The sequence below is a fragment of the Heptranchias perlo genome, chromosome 1 (assembly GCF_035084215.1).
Source record: "Heptranchias perlo isolate sHepPer1 chromosome 1, sHepPer1.hap1, whole genome shotgun sequence".
NCBI lineage: Eukaryota > Metazoa > Chordata > Chondrichthyes > Hexanchiformes > Hexanchidae > Heptranchias > Heptranchias perlo.
Genome location: NC_090325.1, coordinates 147084468 through 147103929, shown reverse-complemented (window position 1 = coordinate 147103929; position 19462 = coordinate 147084468). Strand labels below are relative to the sequence as shown.

General features: G+C 44.8%; 1 protein-coding gene across 1 annotated transcript in view; it reads right to left on the bottom strand.

Annotated features, from left to right (window-relative positions):
- The window catches only part of LOC137327071 (uncharacterized), a 323001-nt gene extending 303808 nt beyond the window's left edge, over positions 1–19193 (bottom strand). The window contains exon 1 of the mRNA XM_067992511.1: positions 19070–19193. The gene's annotated coding sequence lies outside the window, so the exon portion shown is untranslated. The remainder of the gene's footprint in view (positions 1–19069) is intronic.
- Between the last annotated feature and the right edge of the window lie 269 nt (positions 19194–19462).

The window sequence follows — 19462 nt, the reverse complement described above, 5'->3', positions numbered from 1 at the left end:
CCTCATATCCCTTGATTCCCTCAGTGTCCAAAAATCTGTCGATCTCAGTCTTGAATATACTCAACAACTGAGCATCCACAGCCCTCTGGGGGAGAGAATTCCAAAGATTCACAACCCTCTGAGTGAAGAAATTTTTCCTCATCTCGGTCCTAAATGGCCAACCCCTTATCTTGAGACTACGACCCCCAGTTCTAGATTCTCGAGCCAGGGGAAACAGCCTCTCAGTATCAGAGGGTGCAGAGGAGATTCAGAGGGTGCAGAGGAGATTCACCAGGATGTTACCAGGGCTGGAGCGCTTCAGCTATGAAGAGAGACTGGGAAGATTGGGTTTGTTTTCCTTGGAGCAGAGGAGGCTGAGGGGGGACATGATTGAGGTGTACAAAATTATGAGGGGCACAGATAGGATGGATACTAAGGAGCTTTTTCCCTTCGTTGAGGGTTCTATAACAAGGGGACATAGATTCAAGGTAAAAGGCGGGAGGTTTAGAGGGGATTTGAGAAAGAACTTTTTCACCCAGAGGGTGGTTGGAGTCTGGAACTCACTGCCTGAAAGGGTTGTGGAGGCAGGAACCCTCACAACATTCAAGAAGCATTTGGATGAGCACTTGAAATGCCATAGCATACAAGGCTACGGACCAAATGCTGGAATATGGGATTAGAGTAGACAGGGCTGATGGCTGGCACGGACACGATGGGCCGAAGGGCCTCTATCCTTGCTGTATGACTCTATGACTCTATGACTCTATGACCCTGTCAAGCCCTCTCAGGATCTTATATGTTTCAATGAGATCACCTCTCATTCTTCTAAACTCCAGAGAATATAGACCCATTCTACTCAATCTCTCCTCATGGGACAATACTCTAATCCCAGAAATCAATCCAGTGAACCTTCGTTGCACCCCCAGTAAAGCAAGTATATCCTTCCTTAGGTAAGGAGACCAAAACTGTACACAGTATTCCAGGTGAGGTCTCACCAAAGCCCTATATAATTGCAGCAAGAGCTCCTTACTCTTACACTCAAACCCCCTTGCAATAAAGGCTAACGTACCATTTGCCTTCCTAATTGCTTGCAGTACCTGCATGTTAACTTTCTGCGATTTGTGTACAAGGACACCCAAATCCCTCTGAATACCAAAATTTCTTAGTCTTTTAAAAAAAATATTCTCTCGCCTTTTAAAAAAATATTCTGCTTTTCAATTCTTCCTACCAAAGTGGATAATTTCACATTTCCCCACAGTATACTCCATCTGCCAACTTCTTGCTTACTCATTTAACCTGTCTATATCGCTTTGCAGCCTCTTTGCGGCCTCATAGCTTACTTTCCCACCTAACTTTGTATCATCAGCAAACTTGGATACATTACACTCGGTCCCCTCATCTAAGTCATTAACATAGATTGTGAACAGCTGAGGCCCACATACTGATCCTTGCGGCACCTCACTAGTTACAACCTGCCAACCCGAAAATAACCCGTTTACCCCTACTCTCTGTTTTCTGTCCGTTAACCAATCCTCAATCAATGCCAATATATTACCCCCAATTCCATGAGCCCAAACCTTGTGTAACAACCTTTCATGCGACACTTTTTGTATTCGCTCATGGGATGTGGGCGTCACTGGCAAGGCCAGCATTTATTGCCCATCCCTAATTGCCCTTGAGAAGGTGGTGGTGAGCTGCCTTCTTGAACTGCTACAGTCCGTCTGGTGAAGGTTCTCCCACAGTGCTGTTAGGTTGGGAGTTCCAGGATTTTGACCCAGCGACGATGAAGGAACGGCGATTTACTTCCAAGTCGGGATGGTGTGTGACTTGAAAGGGAACGTGCAGGTGGTGTTGTTCCCATGTGCCTGCTGCCCTTGTCCTTCTAGGTGGTAGAGGTCGTGGGTTTGGGAGGTGCTGTCGAAGAAGCCTTGGCGAGTTGCTGCAGTGCATCCTGTGGATGGTACACACTGCAGCCACGGTGGTGAAGGGAGTGAATGTTTAGGGTGGTGGATGGGGTGCCAATCAAGCGGGCTGCTTTGTCCTGGATGGTGTCAAGCTTCTTGAGTGTTGTTGGAGCTGCACTCATCCAGGCAAGTGGAGAGTATTCCATCACACTCCTGACTTGTGCCTTGTAGATGGTGGAAAGGCTTTGGGGAGTCAGGAGGTGAGTCACTCGCCGCAGAATACCCAGCCTCTGACCTGCTCTTGCAGCCACAGTATTTATGTGGCTGGCCCAGTTAAGTTTCTGGTCAATGTTGACCCCCAGGATGTTGATGGTGGAGGATTCGGCAATGGTAATGCCATTGAATGTCAAGGGGAGGTGGTTAGACACTCTCTTGTTGGAGATGGTCATTGCCTGGCACTTGTCTGGCGCGAATGTTACTTGCCACTTATCAGCCCAAGCCTGGATGTTGTCCAGGTCTTGCTGCATGTGGGCGCGGACTGCTTCATTATTTGAGGGGTTGCGAATGAAACTGAACACTGTGCAATCATTAGCGAACATCCCCATTGCTGACCTTATGATGGAGGGAAAGTCATTGATGAAGCAGCTGAAGATGGTTGGGCCTAGGACACTGCCCTGAGGAACTCCTGCAGCAATGTCCTGGGGCTGAGATGATTGGCCTCCAACAACCACTACCATCTTCCTTTGTGCTACGTATGACTACAGCCACTGGACAGTTTTCCCCCTGATTCCCATAATCAATTTTACTAGGGCACCTTGGTGCCACACTCGGTCAAATGCTGCCTTGATGTCAAGGGCAGTCACTCTCACCTCACCTCTGGAATTCAGCTCTTTTGTCCATGTATGGACCAAGGCTGTAATGAGGTCTGGAGCCGAGTGGTCCTGGCGGAACCCAAACTGAGCATTGATGAGCAGGTTATTGGTGAGTAAGTGCCACTTGATAGCACTGTCGACGACACCTTCCATCACTTTGCTGATGATTGAGAGTAGACTGATGGGGCGGTAATTAGCCGGATTGGATTTGTCCTGCTTTTTGTGGACAGGACATACCTGGGCAATTTTTCACATTGTCGGGTAGATGTCAGTGTTGTAGCTGTACTGGAACAGCTTGGTTAGAGGTGCAGCTAGTTCTGGAGCACAAGTCTTCAGCACTATAGCCGGGATGTTGTCGGGGCCCATAGCCTTTGCTGTATCCAGTGCACTCAGCCGTTTCTTGATATCATGTGGAGTGAATCGAATTGGCCGAAGACTGGCTTCTGAGATGGTGGGGATATCAGGAGGAGGCCGAGATGAATCATCTACTCGGCACTTCTGGCTGAAGATGGTTGCAAACGCTTCAGCCTTGTCTTTTGCACTCACATGCTGGACTCCGCCATCATTGAGGATGGGGATGTTTACCTTATCGAATGCCTTTTAATACTACATCCACTGGTTCCCCTTTATCTACCCTGCTAGTTACACCCTGAAAAAACTCTAATAGATTTGTCAAACATGATTTCCCTTCCATAGAACAGTGTTGACTCTGCCTAATCATATTATGATTTTCTAAGTACCCTGTTACTACGTCTTTAATAATAGTTTCTAGCATTTTCCCTATTACTGATGTCAGGCTAACTGACCTGTAGTTCCCTGTTTTCTCTCTCCCCCCTTTCTTGAATAGCGGGATTACATTTGCTACCATCCAATCCATGGGGACCGTTCTAAAATCTAGGGAATTCTGGAAGATCAAAACCAATGCATCCACTATCTCTGCAGCCACCTCTTTTAAAACCCAAGATTTGGGCTATCAGGTCCAGGGGGGTTGTTGGCTTTTGTCCCATTAATTTCCCCAGTACTTTCTTTTTACTAATATTAATTACTTTAAGTTCCACACTCTCATTATCCCCTTGGTTCATCGCTATTGATTTTCCTTTTTTTTAATCTATAAAAATCTTTTAAAAATCTATTCAGGCGTAAAATGGGTGCAAAGCATACCAATGTAGCAATTGGATTGTCTGCACCCAATCTGCACAGGCATTGATCCCACTACTAAATTTGTCGGGGCCATTTTTTAGGTGTCACGGGTGGATGTCTAAAACAGGCGATAGGCCCCTTAAATATGTTAGTAAGGGACCTAACGCCTATTGATGGATCCCTCTAAAAGATTTGTTCTCGTTGAGCGGGACTGCTCTGCTCCGTTCAAGATTTTTCAGCGGCTTTCGTGGCCACCAGCTAAGGGTAAATATTTGAACAAAAACCTTTTCTGTGAAGCCAGGAGAAGAAGGAGTGCCCTCCCTGACTCCACAGTCCTGGCAATCACTCCCCCTTCCCCTGTTGCTCGATCCAACTCTACACCTGGAACTTACCTGAGGGCCGCAAATTCATTTTCTCATGGGGCGAGCTGCCTGTGTAGGCGTTTCAGGTGTTAGCAGCTTGCCCAGAAGATATAAATGAGGCCGAAGGCCCAATTTCAAGACGGCCTCAGCCCCCTCTGTTCAGGCACACACTGTTTGCACTGAAAACAGGCACAGATTAATTTTTACTCCATTAATTGCTACGTATAGAAGTACTTAAAATGAAACGGAATGCATAATTTTTAATGTAAAATTGAGGGGTAAAAATTGGTTATGGCCCAGGATGTCAGACGTTGGCCCAAAATTGGCCTCAGGTCTCATTTACATGATTTGGATGAGCTGCTGGCAGGTTGCGCCTACACAGGCAGCTTGCCCTTTTTAAATAGGTGAATGTCGGCAGCCTTAAGGCAAGTCCCAGGGGGCGACGGAGCGCCCAAATGCGAGTACTGGGGAGTTGGGGGGAGCATTCCTCTGCCTCCTGGGTCCACAGCAACATTTTTTTGAAAATTTTTGCAAAAAAATAATTACTATTTGTTGTTGGCCACAGCAGCCTCTGAAGAATCCTAAGAAAACAGGCCCTGTCACCTGTTCCACTCATCGCAATCCAATTTCTGCAAAGAGGTCTAAAACAGGCATTAGGCCCCTCACATACATATGCAAGGCCTCTAATGACTGATTTAGATTGGCCGTTTGTACTCCTGAAAAATGGCCTGACTCAATATCGAAATTTGATTTCCGAAATTGGCCCTCATTGCGCCCATTTTATGCCCGTAAAACTGGCGTAATGAGGTCCAATTACTACCGATAAAAAGTTTCTGAGTCACAAGCCCTGGCACATGCCCTCCACCCCCTCCAGAAACGAACCACCAATTTTGTGCCTTCACCCTTTGGATTTCCCTTTTCAGGCGTCTGTGTACTTACATTGTTTCCTCCAAAACAATTGAAGGAGTGTTTGCTCTATCTACAGCTTAAGTTACAAAGCCCAATGAACTACTTGTTTTCACATGCCAGGGCCATTTTTCAGTTGTCAGCTTTTTTGGAAGCTGTGGGTCAGCTTTTGCTAGTTATTTAGGTTGGCATGTATGCACTTGTTTAACTCAGAATATCGGAGAGTATCGTTTGCGTACTGGCTTCCCCACTTTTATATTGCTAAAAATCAGCTCCTTTATCCTGATCGTAGAATCAGGGACACTTGTTTGTATGTTTGTCTCCTGTTTCCCATCCTACGGTTCATGTGCCTCTGTTTCTGTTCAGATCAGTTTCTGATTTCTGGTAAATGAGACTGTCATAGCCTCTTGTGTCAACTGCTCCTTCACCAATTACCATTTGAGTAGTGAAAAGGAATGAGTAAGCTTTGCATGATAGGGCCTATCATTTGTCCATATCAGAACATTAATGTAACAATCTTGGAGACTGAAAAAAGCATCTGCTTTTGCTAATAACATTCTAACAGGGTTTGATTTAGTTCAAAGACCAAAGACAGTGTTCTGTAAGTTGTGTTTATAAAAATGCATTTTGTTTAAAAACTGAACTTTCAGATTTAAGAAAGACGTAAACACAAAAATAGATCTGTTTGAGTTAAATCAATGTTTGTTATTTGCAGCTATCAATATTTATAATGCTTTCTCTCTTTATTGTAAATAATAGTGTTACAAAATAGATCTAAAACATTGTTTTATTTTAACTTCATTCTCATTAACATTAAAAAAGCTGTTTGAATATTCAATAAAAAGTATTTTATTTTATTAGACTAATGCCAAGCCATACAAATCTGTTTAAGTTCCTACTAAATAAAGCTGTAACAACAAATAACATTACATATTATGTTGACACAATCAAATTATCAAAGCATAACATGACTCAAATATTTGTAACCAAATAGTAAGCTGATTTTCATCACTTTAGTATATTCATTATACTACATTGATTATAATTAGCTCAACACTGGAGGACTAGATATTATCCCACTTTGTATCCAGAAATGATTGGGCATCCTTACCCAAACATCAAGTGGCTCCATCAAAGCTAAACATAAGAATAGTTGATTTAACAGCCTTTACCCCATCACAAAAGCATTCTCTTTTGTTAAGTAAGCGTGTGCCTATACTGTCTGAGAAACTGTATGTAGAAAGTTTGAGGATCTTTGTATTTTGAAGCTTTTTTAGCCAAATTTCTTGGGAATTCTTAACTTTTATTTTAAAATGAAATCTTGATGTAGATAGGGGGATCTTCGAACCATAGAACCATAGAAAAGATACAGCACAGAAGGGGGCCATTCGGCCCATCGTGCCCAGACCGGCTCGAAGAACAACCAGGTGCCCATTCTAATCCAACCTTCCAGCACCCGGTCCGTAGCCCTGCAGCTTACAGCACTTTAGGTGCAGGTCCAGGTACTTTTTAAAAGAGTTGAGGGTCCCTGCCTCTACCACCAATTCGGGCAGCAAATTCCATACACCCACCACCCTCTGGGTAAAGAAGTTTTTCCTCATGTCCCCTCTAATCCTTCCGCCAAGCAGCTTAAATCTATGTCCTCTAGTTCTTGAACTCTCCGCTAGGGAAACAGGTACTTCCTGTCTACTCTATCTTGGCACCTCATAATTTTGTGCACCTCAATCAAGTCACCCCTCAGCCTCCTCTGCTCCAAGGGAAACAACCCCAGCCTATCCAATCTCTCCTCGTAGCTGCAATTTTCTAGCCCTGGCAACATTCTCGTAAATCTTCTCTGCACTCTGTCCAGAGCAATTACGTCCTTCCTGTAATGTGGTGACCTTAACTACGGACAATATTCCAGCTGTGGCCTTACCAGCATTTTATACAGTTCCATCATTACATCCCTGCTTTTGTAATCTATACCTCGGCCTTTCCACCATCTACATAGAAACATAGAAAATAGGAGCAAGAGTAGGCCATTCGACCCTTCAGGCCTGCTTCGCCATTCAAAATGATCTTGGCTGATCGTCTAACTCAGTAGCCTGTTCCTGCTTTTTCCCCATATCCCTTGATCCCTTTAGCATTAAGGCACAAGTCAGGAGTGTGATGGAATACTCTCCACTTGCCTGAATGAGTGCAGCTCCAACAACACTCAAGAAGCTCGACACCATCCAGGACAAAGCAGCCTGCTTGATTGGCATCCCATCCACCACCCTAAACATTCACTCACTTCACCACCGGCGCACTGTGGCTGCAGTGTGCACCATCCACAGGATGCACTGCAGCAACTCACCAAGGCTTCTTCGACAGCACCTCCCAAACCCGCGACCTCTACCACCTAGAAGGACAAGGGCAGCAGGCGCATGGGAACAACACCACCTGCATGTTCCCCTCCAAGTCACACACCATCCTGACTTGGAAATATATCACCGTTCCTTCATCGTCGCTGGGTCAAAATCCTGGAATTCCCTTCCTATCAGCACTGTGGGAGAACCTTCACCACACGGACTGCAGCGGTTCAAGAAGGCGGCTCACCACCACCTTCTCAAGGGCAATTTGGGATGGGCAATAAATGCTGGCCTTGCCAGCGACGCCCACATCCCATGAACGAATATAAAAAAACATAACGGAGAGCATTCCATATGCCTTCTTCACAACCTTATCTACCTGTACTACCACCTTCATGGACCTGTGCACATGCACTCCAAGGTCTCTCACTTCCTCTGCCCCTCTCAATATATTCCCATTTACTGTGTATTCCCTTTTACTGTTTGCCCTCCCTTACACTTCTCCGGGTTGAACTCCATTTGCCACTTTTCCACCCACTCCACCAACCCTTTGATATCTTCTTGGAGTCTACAGCTATCCTCTTCACTATCAACTACACAGCCAATTTTTGTGTCGTATGCAAATTTGCCAATCAAGCCCCCTACATTTAAGTCCAAATCATGAATATATACCACAAACAGCAAGGGACCCAACACTGAGCCCTGTGTCACACCACCATGTTACATCTCTTGGGTGAAAATCAGAGGTAAAATAAATGTTGAAAATATTTTTTTTAAAAACCCTGTGAGTCTTATGTTCAAACTGTTTTGCGTTATTGGTGTATTTCCTTTGGGTGTTATGTTGAATGAAAAAGTAGACACACGTAAACAGGGGAGTAAGACCAACAGACAGCAGTAACAGAAGAAAAAGGTTTGCTTCTCTCACATCTCAGAGTTGTATACCCATCATAAAATGTGTGCAATGAAATTAACAGAAAAATTCTTTGTTACAGGCTTATTAAGGACTGTCCTTAAAAAAAACACGGAGCATTGCACAGAAAGAAAATTTAACAAAAACTCACATTCAGAACAGAGGTTAGTTTTATGAAGGAAAAGCAAGATAATCCCAACCGAGAATTTAAAGATCTTTATAGTAACATGCCAATCATAGCATTGGTTATATTTTAATAACTACTCTTTTAAATTTAATATTTTAATGGAATGTAAACTGGGATGTGTAAATAGCATTGGCTATTTATCTAAAATCGTCCGAAACACAGTGACTGCCTTTTGAGAAAACAGCCAGCATATTAACATTATAGCCACTGTCTCAGGCGGAACCAGATTGGTTGCACTCTTGGAATCCTATTTGACCCTGAGCTGAGCTTCCGACCCCATATTCTCTCCATCACCAAGACCACCGACTTGTACCTCCATAATATCGCCCATCTCCACCCCACTCCAGTCCATCTGCTGCTGAAACTCCCATGCATGTTTTTGTTACCTCCAGACTCGACTATTCCAATGCTCTCCTGGCCGGCCTCCCTTCTTCCACCCTCCATAAACTTAAGGTCATCCAAAACTCTGCTGCCCGTATCCTAACTCGTACTAAGTCCTGTTCACCCATCACCCCTGTGCTTGCTGGCTCCTGGTCCACCAATGCCTCAATTTTAAAATTCTCATCCTTGTGTTCAAATCCCTCCATGGCCTCGCCCCTCTCTATCCCTGTAACCTCTGTATCTCTGTAACCTCCTTCAGCCCTACAAACCTCTGAGAATGCTGTGTTCCTCCAACTCAGGCCTTTTGCGCATCCCCCACTTCCTTCGCCCCACCATTAGCAGGCGTGCCATCAGCCGTCTCGGCCCTAAGCTCTGGAATTCCCTCCCTAAACCTCTCCACCTCGCCACCTCTCTCTGCTCCTTAAAGACATTCCTTAAAATCTACCTCTTTGACCGAGCTTTTGATCACCTGTCCTAATGTCTCCTTCTTTGGCTCGGTGTGAAATTTTGACTGATTATGGTCTTTTGAAGCACCTTGGGACATTTTATTATCTTAAAGATGCTATATAAATGCAAGTTGTTGTTGCTGTAATCTAGTGCTCCTTCTAAATGCTACCCTCGTGGGAGAAGGAAGTGATGCAGCTGGCTGCTGGATATCATCGAGGGCTTGTGGGATGAGGGTAACTTATTATCTCCTTTGGCAGGAACATCAGCAAGCTTCGGGGTTACCTCATGAAGGCAAATATATGTGATGATTTGGAGAGCCACCTCCAGTTTTCAGTTTCTACCTTCTGCTGTGGACTTCCTTGGCCTGCAATGAGAAGACAGTAATAACTGACTGTTTCATGAGGCCTATCAGAGCTAAGCAATTAGTTATTGGTTATCTTGCTTCCATAAACTGGAATGTTTGAACACACATGTAAGTGGGTACTGAGGGAGTCTTCAATGGGCCCACCCACCAACCATGAAGGGGCTCTAGGTAAGTATGCAGCTGATGAAGGTGAAAGTGTGTGTGTTACAGGTATGCCATTGCATACCACCACTAACAGATAAGTAGAGGAGCCATGTACCTTGGCAAGCTTCTTGAGGGTGTTCCTTCCTCATCTTAACTTCAGATACTGCATTCACCTGCTCCACCACTTTTTACCATGCAGCTGTCCCTGCATAACTGAAGCTGACAGCCCCCTTGCCTGCTTTCATAGCACAAACAAAGTAGGTCATGGCATGATGTATCCATTACTGGGAGTAGTTCTGCACCAATCTCTCTGCTTGTGCGCCTCATTCTGTGGGCCTGCAGCCCTGCTGACTTCTTCATTATCTGCTTATCCTTCTTGGGATGGCAGAATCTTGCAGCACAAAGCATACAGTGGCTGTGTGATGCCAACAGCTGAAACATTGCTCCAGCGTCACTATGGTGTGTTCTTCAGTCATGTGGGTGGTGGCGAGGGCCTCATTGTATCTGCGCTCTGCTCTTGTTGGGGGTTTCTAATTGGGGTCATGAGCCATGACTGCAAAGGGTAGTCTTCATTGTCTCAGGATCTTCAAATAATGCAGGCAACGCTATCTGCTATATAATAAAAGCATCATGGTTGGTCCTTGGATAACTTGGATTAATGTTCAGGAGCATATTCCTGTGGCCAACATGGAGTAGTACCCCTTCCTCTACGCATTTGAACACTGATGGCCACATATTTTTCATTGATAACCTGGACTCTTGGGAAGCCTGTTAGGTGGTAAATTTCCACTGGGGAATTGCTAAAGGTGCTTCCCCAGCAAACATGGCATCAGTCACTTGATTTATAAATGCACGAACTGCAGATTGGCGTATCTGTGGGCTATCTCCTGTGGTGGGCCTGTGATGCCATAATGAGCCTCACAACTGTGAGGTGAAGGGGTTCATTTTTATCTTCGTCGCCTGGGCGGTAGAACTGCCCGTTGTAAAACCCGCCCGATTTTTGTTCCTTTAAAATCATTAGAACAAAAATCAGACGGGTTCTATAAAGGGCAGGCGATCCATTCTGCCAGATTACTGCCCAGGCGGCAAAGTGGAAAATTACCCATTGAAATTTTCTGAAGTCAGCTTGTAGCAGGTGGCTTAGCTGGATCTTTCCCTTTGTGGTGAAGTGGAGATGGTGAAGACTGATTTCTTCTGATATACCCAGGAGGATGTTTCATGGTCTGTTAACATGGATGCTGGGTTACAGACAGCAGCAAACATAATGCCTGAGGTGTCAATGGACCTGAATATTTTGTCAGCCTATGAATTGGTCCTCTAATTCCTGGACTATGGGAACAGACAGGGACTACCATCCTCCCAAATTTGTTAGCTGCAACTTGTGATATAGCAATAATAGGCCAGACTTCAAGAAAGTCTCGCTTAACAAAGTGAAGGCTTTAGCAAAATGACTTAAATGCACAGGGGGAAAAGTATACAAGGTCATCAATGTGGAAATAGATAAATGCTCGCTGCCTATAAAAGAACAACACTTCAATATTAACTGAAGCACCAGGGCCGATGTTGGGGCCCCACACCTGCCACCAATGAAGCTCCATGCTCCCAGTGCAACCTTGTATAATATGTGACTGATTGCATGTGCTAGAATGCATTCACTGTCCATGTGGTGCTTACACTACACATTTATTTGAAACATAACCGTACAGACCCTTCAAATCTAAACCAGAAGTCCCAAAATAGCACTGGTGTTAATGTAGTGATTATAAAATTTGGCTCTGAATCCTCCACGGTGGTTTGGCATCCATTAGTAACATCTGATCACTGTCGCCAGACAGAATCAATACGTGGCCTCCTTACCTTTAGAGCAAATTTCATCTGTCTCAGAAACAATGGATCGGAGATTACACTGAGCGACAAACGGACGTCATCCACTGCTTGTAAGTAACTAACTCACCCACAAATTTTTCAAGGGCTTCTGGCGCCAATTTGTTTTAATTGAGACCTGCAAGAAGTGCAGCAATCATTCCCAGACTTCGCTGAGCTGTGAAAGGAGGAAAGGATCTCTCCGTCCCCTCTACTAATCAATTGAAGCAAGCCATGCTGTGAGAACCAGGAAGTGATGCTCATTCACCAACCAGGAAGTGTCAGATAAGATTAGTAAATGTACTATAAAATCAGATAGAGAACGCAAAATAAAGAGAGGGTAAGATTAAAAGAGACGGAAAGAAAAAGTAAAAAAATTAAAATTAAAAACTTTTTTTAATGTCCAAAAACTTTTAAAATGTAATGAGACTCCACATTTTTAAAAGTTAATTTTCAGTGCCAGAGAGGTTGTTTGGCAGTTATTAATACTTACCATGCCATTAAAAGTTAGTTTAAACTCGGTATAACTCAGCGTACCTTTTTGCTGGAGAGATTAGTTAGTTTCCAGCTGGGCAGGAGAGCAAGTTCCCGCCGGTCCATTGATTCCTGCCTGCAATATCCCTTTAACGCGAAGCTGTCAGATCAGCAAGGAACCAGGAAGAGCAAGTTCCAGATTTGCGCCTTTGACTGGGTGTGTGCGGTCGCTGGAACTTGCTCTTTGATTTGCCCATTAATAACAGTGAGCACTGTTAGGCTCACCATTATTTTAGGAGCAATTTCCGGCCTAATCTCATGGCAGTCAAAACTTTATCTAACATGAGAGTAGCCTCAGGGTGACACACCAAGTTCAGTCAAGTAGAACTTAGACCAAAAAAAGTGGGTTATGCAACGATATTTGCCATTTCTCAAAAACCTATTTTATACTGATCCCAAAACCTCTATCTTCCTCATTGTCAAGCAATCTCCTGGGAGAGGTAAGAGAGAAAACTTAGGTAACATTTAGGAAAAAACACTGGGAAATTCCTAATGCTGACCCCTGAAGGCAATCAAACAAGCTTAAGGAAACTACGGTGACTGATATCACTAATCCTCATTAACTCACCTACCTTCTCCAACTTGAGATGTCTGTCACTCACAGGAAATTGTGCAGCCAGCTTTTGAAGGCCTGCAGCAAATCTATGCTTGCCACACATACTAAATGAACCCTCAGATTTCTAATGATTGAAATTCATAGTATCATAGTATGGTATAGCACAGAAGGAGGCCATTCAGCCCATCATGCCTGTGCCGGCTCTTTGAAAGAACTATCCAATTAGTCCCATTCCTCTGCTCTTTCCCCATAGCCCTGTAATTTTTTTCCCTTCAAGTATTCATCCAATTCCTTTTTGATACTATTGAATCTGTTTTCACCGGCCATTCAGGCAGTGCATTCCAGATCATAACAACTCACTGCGTAAAAAAAAATGTCTCCTCATGTCGCCGCTGGTTCTTTTGCCGATCACCTTAAATCTGTGGCTCTGGTTACGGATCCTTCTGCCAATGGAAACAATTTCTCCTTATATACTCTGTCAAAACCATTCATGATTTTGAACACCTCTATCAAATCTCCCCTTAATCTTCCTGTTCTAAGGAGAACAACCCCAGCTTCTCCAGTCTCTCAACATAACTGAAGTCCCTCAACCCTGGTACCATTCTAGTAAATCTCTTCTGCACCCTCTCTAAGGCCTTGACATCCTTCCTAAATTGTTGTGCCCAGAATTGAATACAATAGTCCAGCTGAGGCCCAACCTGTGTTTATAAAGGTTTAGCATAACTTCTTTGCTTTTGTACACTTTGGGGGTGAATTTAAAATGGAGCCAGGAAGGGGGCGGGGGGTCAAATTGAGGTCGGGAAACCCATTAGTACGGGTTTCCCGGATGTCCTTATGATTTTGATGTAAGGACTTCTTTTATTTTTTTTTGTTCAGCTTCCGGTCCGACTGACCGGCTGATTGACAGGCTGGTCTCAGTCAGACGGGAGACCAGCCAGGGAGAGGACATCTTCAGGTAAGTATGCAGGTAAGTCTTTGTTCGTATGGATGGGAGGGGCATGGGTGGGCAAGGGGCATGGGAGGGCAAGGGGCACAGGTGGTCATAGGTGGGCATGGGTGGGCGTCAGTTGGCACGGGGTCACAAGTCATGGTTGATGGGATCGGGGGTCAGTCACGGGGTTTGCCGGGATCGGGGATCACCGCGGGGGTCCGCGATCGTTGAGGGGGCCGGAGGATCGGGATCGGGGCTCGGTGGGGGAGGATCGGGGTCGGGGTCAGGGGGTCCACGATCGGGGTGGGGGGTCTGCGATCGGGGGTCCGTGATTGTTGGGGGGTCGGTGCAGGTAGGCTTATTAGGCTTGGGGGGTGCACTCCAGCTCTTCCAGGCCCACAAGCTGTGCCTTTCTAGGCACCTACCTGTTAGTCTCAGGCCTTCTCGCCTCCTTTCACAAGGCTTACAACAGACGGCATGGGAATCCCGGCCCCCGGGGCTTGAAATCGGGAATTGGTGAAAAAAGAGGCCTGAAGCCTCTTTTCCCAGCTCGGTGAAAACCGGAAATGGCTGGGTTGGAGGCGGGTCAGAAATGGTGGCAATTTTCAATGCCCCTTCCGCCCCCAACCCACCCGTTCTTTAATTTGAAAATTGAGCCCCATACCTCTATTCTTAAAATTGAATGAAGTAATTTCCAAGTTATGCACGCACAATGTTCCTTTGAAAGGATTTCTTTTTTTGGCTTTCCTTCGGCATTGTATTTGGTCGCCTGTTCTAATGTCTCCACCTTTGGCTCGGTGTCAATTTTTGTCTGATTATTCCCCTTGGGACGTTTTACTATGTTAAAGGCACTATATAAATGCAAGTTATTGCTGTTGTTGCTGCTTCTACTCTGGAAGTATATCACAAAACCACCTACATGACATAGGAGCATATTGACGATGTCAACACATTGATAAATGACATAGTAGTGCGTAGGTCATCCAAAGAGGAACTTGACAACAAGCTTTGGAAAGTAGCTGAAGTTAACCCACAACTTAATAGAGACAAATACGTATTGGAAGTCAATGACCCAACAGATCTTGATATCTCCACCAATAAAGGCATTAAACCCTCCATATGAAACTCTCAGTTTATGACTACATGTCACAGCCGCAGTGTAACAAGGACATGCAGATACTCCTAGACATGGAGGCTGAAAATCCACGGCCTTTCCAGCTCACTCCCATTGTAACTCCAGCAGAAGTGCGGCCAATTTTGGGTCAGGATAATATATACCATTTTCCACCCTGTGTGGGATTTCCTGCCTGGTCTTGTAAGGGCAGAACCACCACTTGCCCCTTACAAGACCAGCGGCATATGAGGGGCCACCGCCGAGGAGTCGGAACTTGAGAGCAGGATTAGCGAGATGGTGCATGATGAGATCAGGCCTGCCAGTCCACTTCCTGTGTAAGTGGGCGCCACTTGGGGGTCTAAGCCAGAACCTTGGCCTGGACCCCTAAAGAGGAACCCCCAGATAAGATATGTTTTTCATTTAAATGTGGTCCCCTTAACAAGGATACTGCGGGGGCACAACTTTTCACTTTACAGGGAGCACCAATCCCCACCCTCCTCCCCAGACGGGAACGGTATTTCATATTTTGCAGCCTCTAGGACCGACGGGCTCCTGCGGTGCATCTCTAGTGGCACAGACACCTGCCAGGGGCATGATAAATAGGGAACCACACACCTAACCATGGAAAATTGCTGCTCTCAACAGAGGTACAATCCTGGCCTAATTGCCAGGATCACAGGCCCACGAATTTCCAGCTGTACGGTCAGTTACCTGGGTAAGTGCATACCAAATCTCTCAGAAAGAATATCACCTTTTAGAAAACTGTTAGAAAAGACAACTGAATAGAACTGCAACAATGAGCAGGAAGAAACGTGGGAAAACTTAGAGGCTCTGCTCAAGCTAGAGCCAATTATCAAGTTCTACAATCCTGAAAAATTAATAAAAATTTCAGCTGATGCATCAAAGACAGGAACGGGCCAGGCTGCTACCAACAACAATATAACAGAAGAGCACACTTAGTAGCACTCCAATTTTCAAATTACAAATGAATCAACACGCTCATAAATCTGTAATGATTTGAATATGGAAACACTTACAAAGATAGCAGAAAACAGCTGTGATGCATCTTCACTTAGTGCATGGAGCACTTGAAAACCATTTGTCCTACTTACGAGAAAGGGATACTTTATTTACAAACAGGCAAGCTAAGTATGAAGGATGGCGGTAAGAAGCCTTGTGACGTGGTACACTGGCTCAGAAACAGACTGCATGCAGAGTAGATAGGACACTGATCTAAACCTACATTTCCCCCATATATGGGAATTTCCCAATTTTACATAGAATTACATAGAATTAGACAGAATGACAGCTGAGAAATAGGCCATTCAGCCCAATTGGTCTATGCCAGTGTTTATGCTGCATACAAGCCTCCTCCCTCCCTACTTCAACTCACCCTATCAGCATATCCTTCTATTCTTTTCTCCCTCATGTGTTTATCTAGTTTCCCCTTAAATGCATTTACGCTATTTGCCTCAACTACTCCATGTGGTAACGAGTTCCACATTCTAACCACTCTCTGGGTAAAGAGGTTTCTCCTGAATTCCTCATTGGATTTATTAGTGACTATCTTATATTTATGGCCTCTAGTTTTGAACTCCCCAGGACTCAACAGGAGGAAGTACCAAAGGGGCTGTTTCTACAATTGTGTTCCCCTCCCTGTAACTTTTGAATGCGTGTGCATTGTGGCTTTCAATATTTGAGTTTGAAAGGCTTGACAAGACTTATTATGATGCCTCTGACCTTCCTTTTGGGTGTATCCAGTACTTTTATGACTGTAACTGAAACAGACAACCCTGACAAGTCTTACTTTCATTTCAAGTGTCATGAGAGGAATGAGGAATAAAACATTTTATGGACACGCCTTTGCAAACCAGATGTTCCTGTGGGGGAGAAATTTGCGTAGCGCCGGAAACTGGCACAAAATGCGCCTGGAATGGGCACCCGAAGATGTCAGCCCAAGGCTGACTGGAAATTGGGCCTCGGACCCTCATCTCAATAAAACCAGCATCCCAAAGCAGCTCGCCGGTTGGGACCTTAGGAGGTTCTGCCTGTTCTGATGCCGAGCCGGCCTGTATGTAATTCCTGGGAGGGGGGGGAGGCGAACTGCAGGCGGTGGGGGGGCGGAGCGAGCCTGGACCGGCAGCAGCCCACAGTACTTTTGTCGGGCCGGGATGAGCACTTCCACTCCTTCTGTCTCCACGGAAACGAAAGTATAAAGAAGTTAACTTGCTTTTTTGTGGCTGGTGCATGCTTCATTCAGTTGGTGACTAATTTTGAGTGGGACCCTAAAATAGATGTTAGGAGCCTTATTTGCATATTTGAGGCACCTGACGCCTGTTTCAGGCGGGCACCCTGGATACTTGGAAGTCGCTGGTTTCCAATTTGGCAGCCAAAAAAAAAGTTATGACAAGGCCCAATTGCTCCCTAAAGGAGATCGATACTTGGGAAGTAAGGGCAATAAAGAATAAGGGGAAAAGGGAGATCATTGGGGTTAAAATGCTGAAGCTGCCATGGCTAATGAAAATGGTGGAACTATTCCTCACATCAAGCCTACTCCTGATTTTTGTTAGCCAAGGCAGTTCTATTTTAAATTCAGCCATGGCAAAGGGTGATGTTAGGTATGGTAAGCAACATAGTGATTATGTTATTGGACTAATAGTTCAGGGGTCTGGACTAACGATCTAGAGAACATGAGTTCAAATCCCACCATGGCAGTTTGAGAATTTGAATTCAGTTAAAAATCTGGGAATAAAAAGCTAGCATCAGTAAAAAAAAAGTGATCAGGAAGCTGTTGGATTGTTGTAAAAACCCATCTGGTTCACCTATGTAGTTTCGGGAAGGAAACCTGCCTCCTTACCCGGTCTCGCCTATACGTGACTCCAATGTGGTTCACTCTTAACAACCCTCTGAAGTGGCTTAGCAAGCCAGTCAGTTTTAAGAAGACCCACCATCACTTTTTCAGGGCAAATGGGGATGGGCAATAAATGTCAGCCTTGCCAGTGAGGCTCACATCCCAAGAATTATTTTTTAAAAATCTCTTAAATCTCTCCAAAAGCTACTTGAATTTTTGTCCCCTTCATTGTGACACTTCTTAATTATCTCTATCCCTTACATGCGATTTTCTTTTCTAACCAGTTGAGTAATCCCTCGGTCCATGTGAGTTTGCCACTGGAGCTGTGAATAAGTATGCAAATGAGTTTGAATCAGAGAAATGAGATTCAGCCGGATGTTAAAGCAGTGCTAAACCATTGAGAACTGAAGATGAAAACAGCCCCCAAATCTTTAAGTCTCTTTCATCTGCCTGTAGCGAGGCGAGATATTTATTGGGTGCATAAGTTGGCAGCACGATGATGTACTAGTGCACAACTGCCAAAATGGTGATGCATTTATGCACTGAGACATGGACCACAAAAAGTCCACAAGCGGCAATCCTGGCATGACCGCTGGGACTACGCCTGCTGGTGCCCTCCAGCAGTGACCTTGCCCTCCAGCGCTGACCTTGCCCTCCAGTGCTGACCTTGCCCTCCAGCAGTGACCTTGCCCTCCAACGCTGACCTTGCCCTCCAGCGCTGACCTTGCCCTCCAGCGCTGACCTTGCCAGGGTTTAGGCGCTCAGTGAGAGGGCATCTAATTTACATTAGGCCAGCAGGTGCTAGTACAAGGCAGTCAATACAATTTTTTCAGGGTTGCAGGCCCCTTCCCTGGCCTGGAACTCTCCCGGGAAGGAGGGGAGGTCACTTGTGCCCATTTGGATACTGGTACGCCTTATCTCGATCGCTCTACTGGCGTGAAAGGGGCAGGTGGAGGAGGTTCTGCTCCTCACACGGAATCTTCTAGGAAATTCGGGGCCATGTTTCTTAAAGGGATATATGCCGACTGAATCTATCCAAACTGGGAAACATTCCAGTGTTAATCACTATTAGAATCAGTAATATATTACTTCATTTTTATTTTGTTTCAGGATCATACATAATCAGTTTAACAAATTCAAACAAGGATCTATAATGAAATCATTAGTCCATAATAACTAAGTCCATAATCTACTCAACAACTCGTCTTGGTATTATTAGTTTATCGAACATACAGATCTCACTACAAGCTGCAACTAGACCAGCATTTTTTTAAGCTCATTTTGATTTACTTACAACCCTGGAATGTTACATATTGATGCTTCCACACAAGGCCTGGTTGCTCTGAATAATTCACTTAAAACCTCCTCATTCGATTCATCCAAGAGTGAGGTACAAAGTAAGATGATCAGAAGAACAATGTCTGGACTATATCATTATTAACGATGTGCAATAACAAAGGAAGTTCCTATCTGAAATGAAATTCAAAAAATCCCTAAAACAGCCAAACCAGAAGCAGTATTGTGACATGCACGATGATGGGTCAGCACCATTTCCTATTGCAGAACATTTTCCCTTAATAAACAAGTTTGCAGTCTGCGAGACTCAGCCCGCTTGTGTAATCTTGTCTTTTTGTTAAGTTCAAAGGGTTCACAAATAAGCAACAGCTTGCAACAACATAAAGCCATT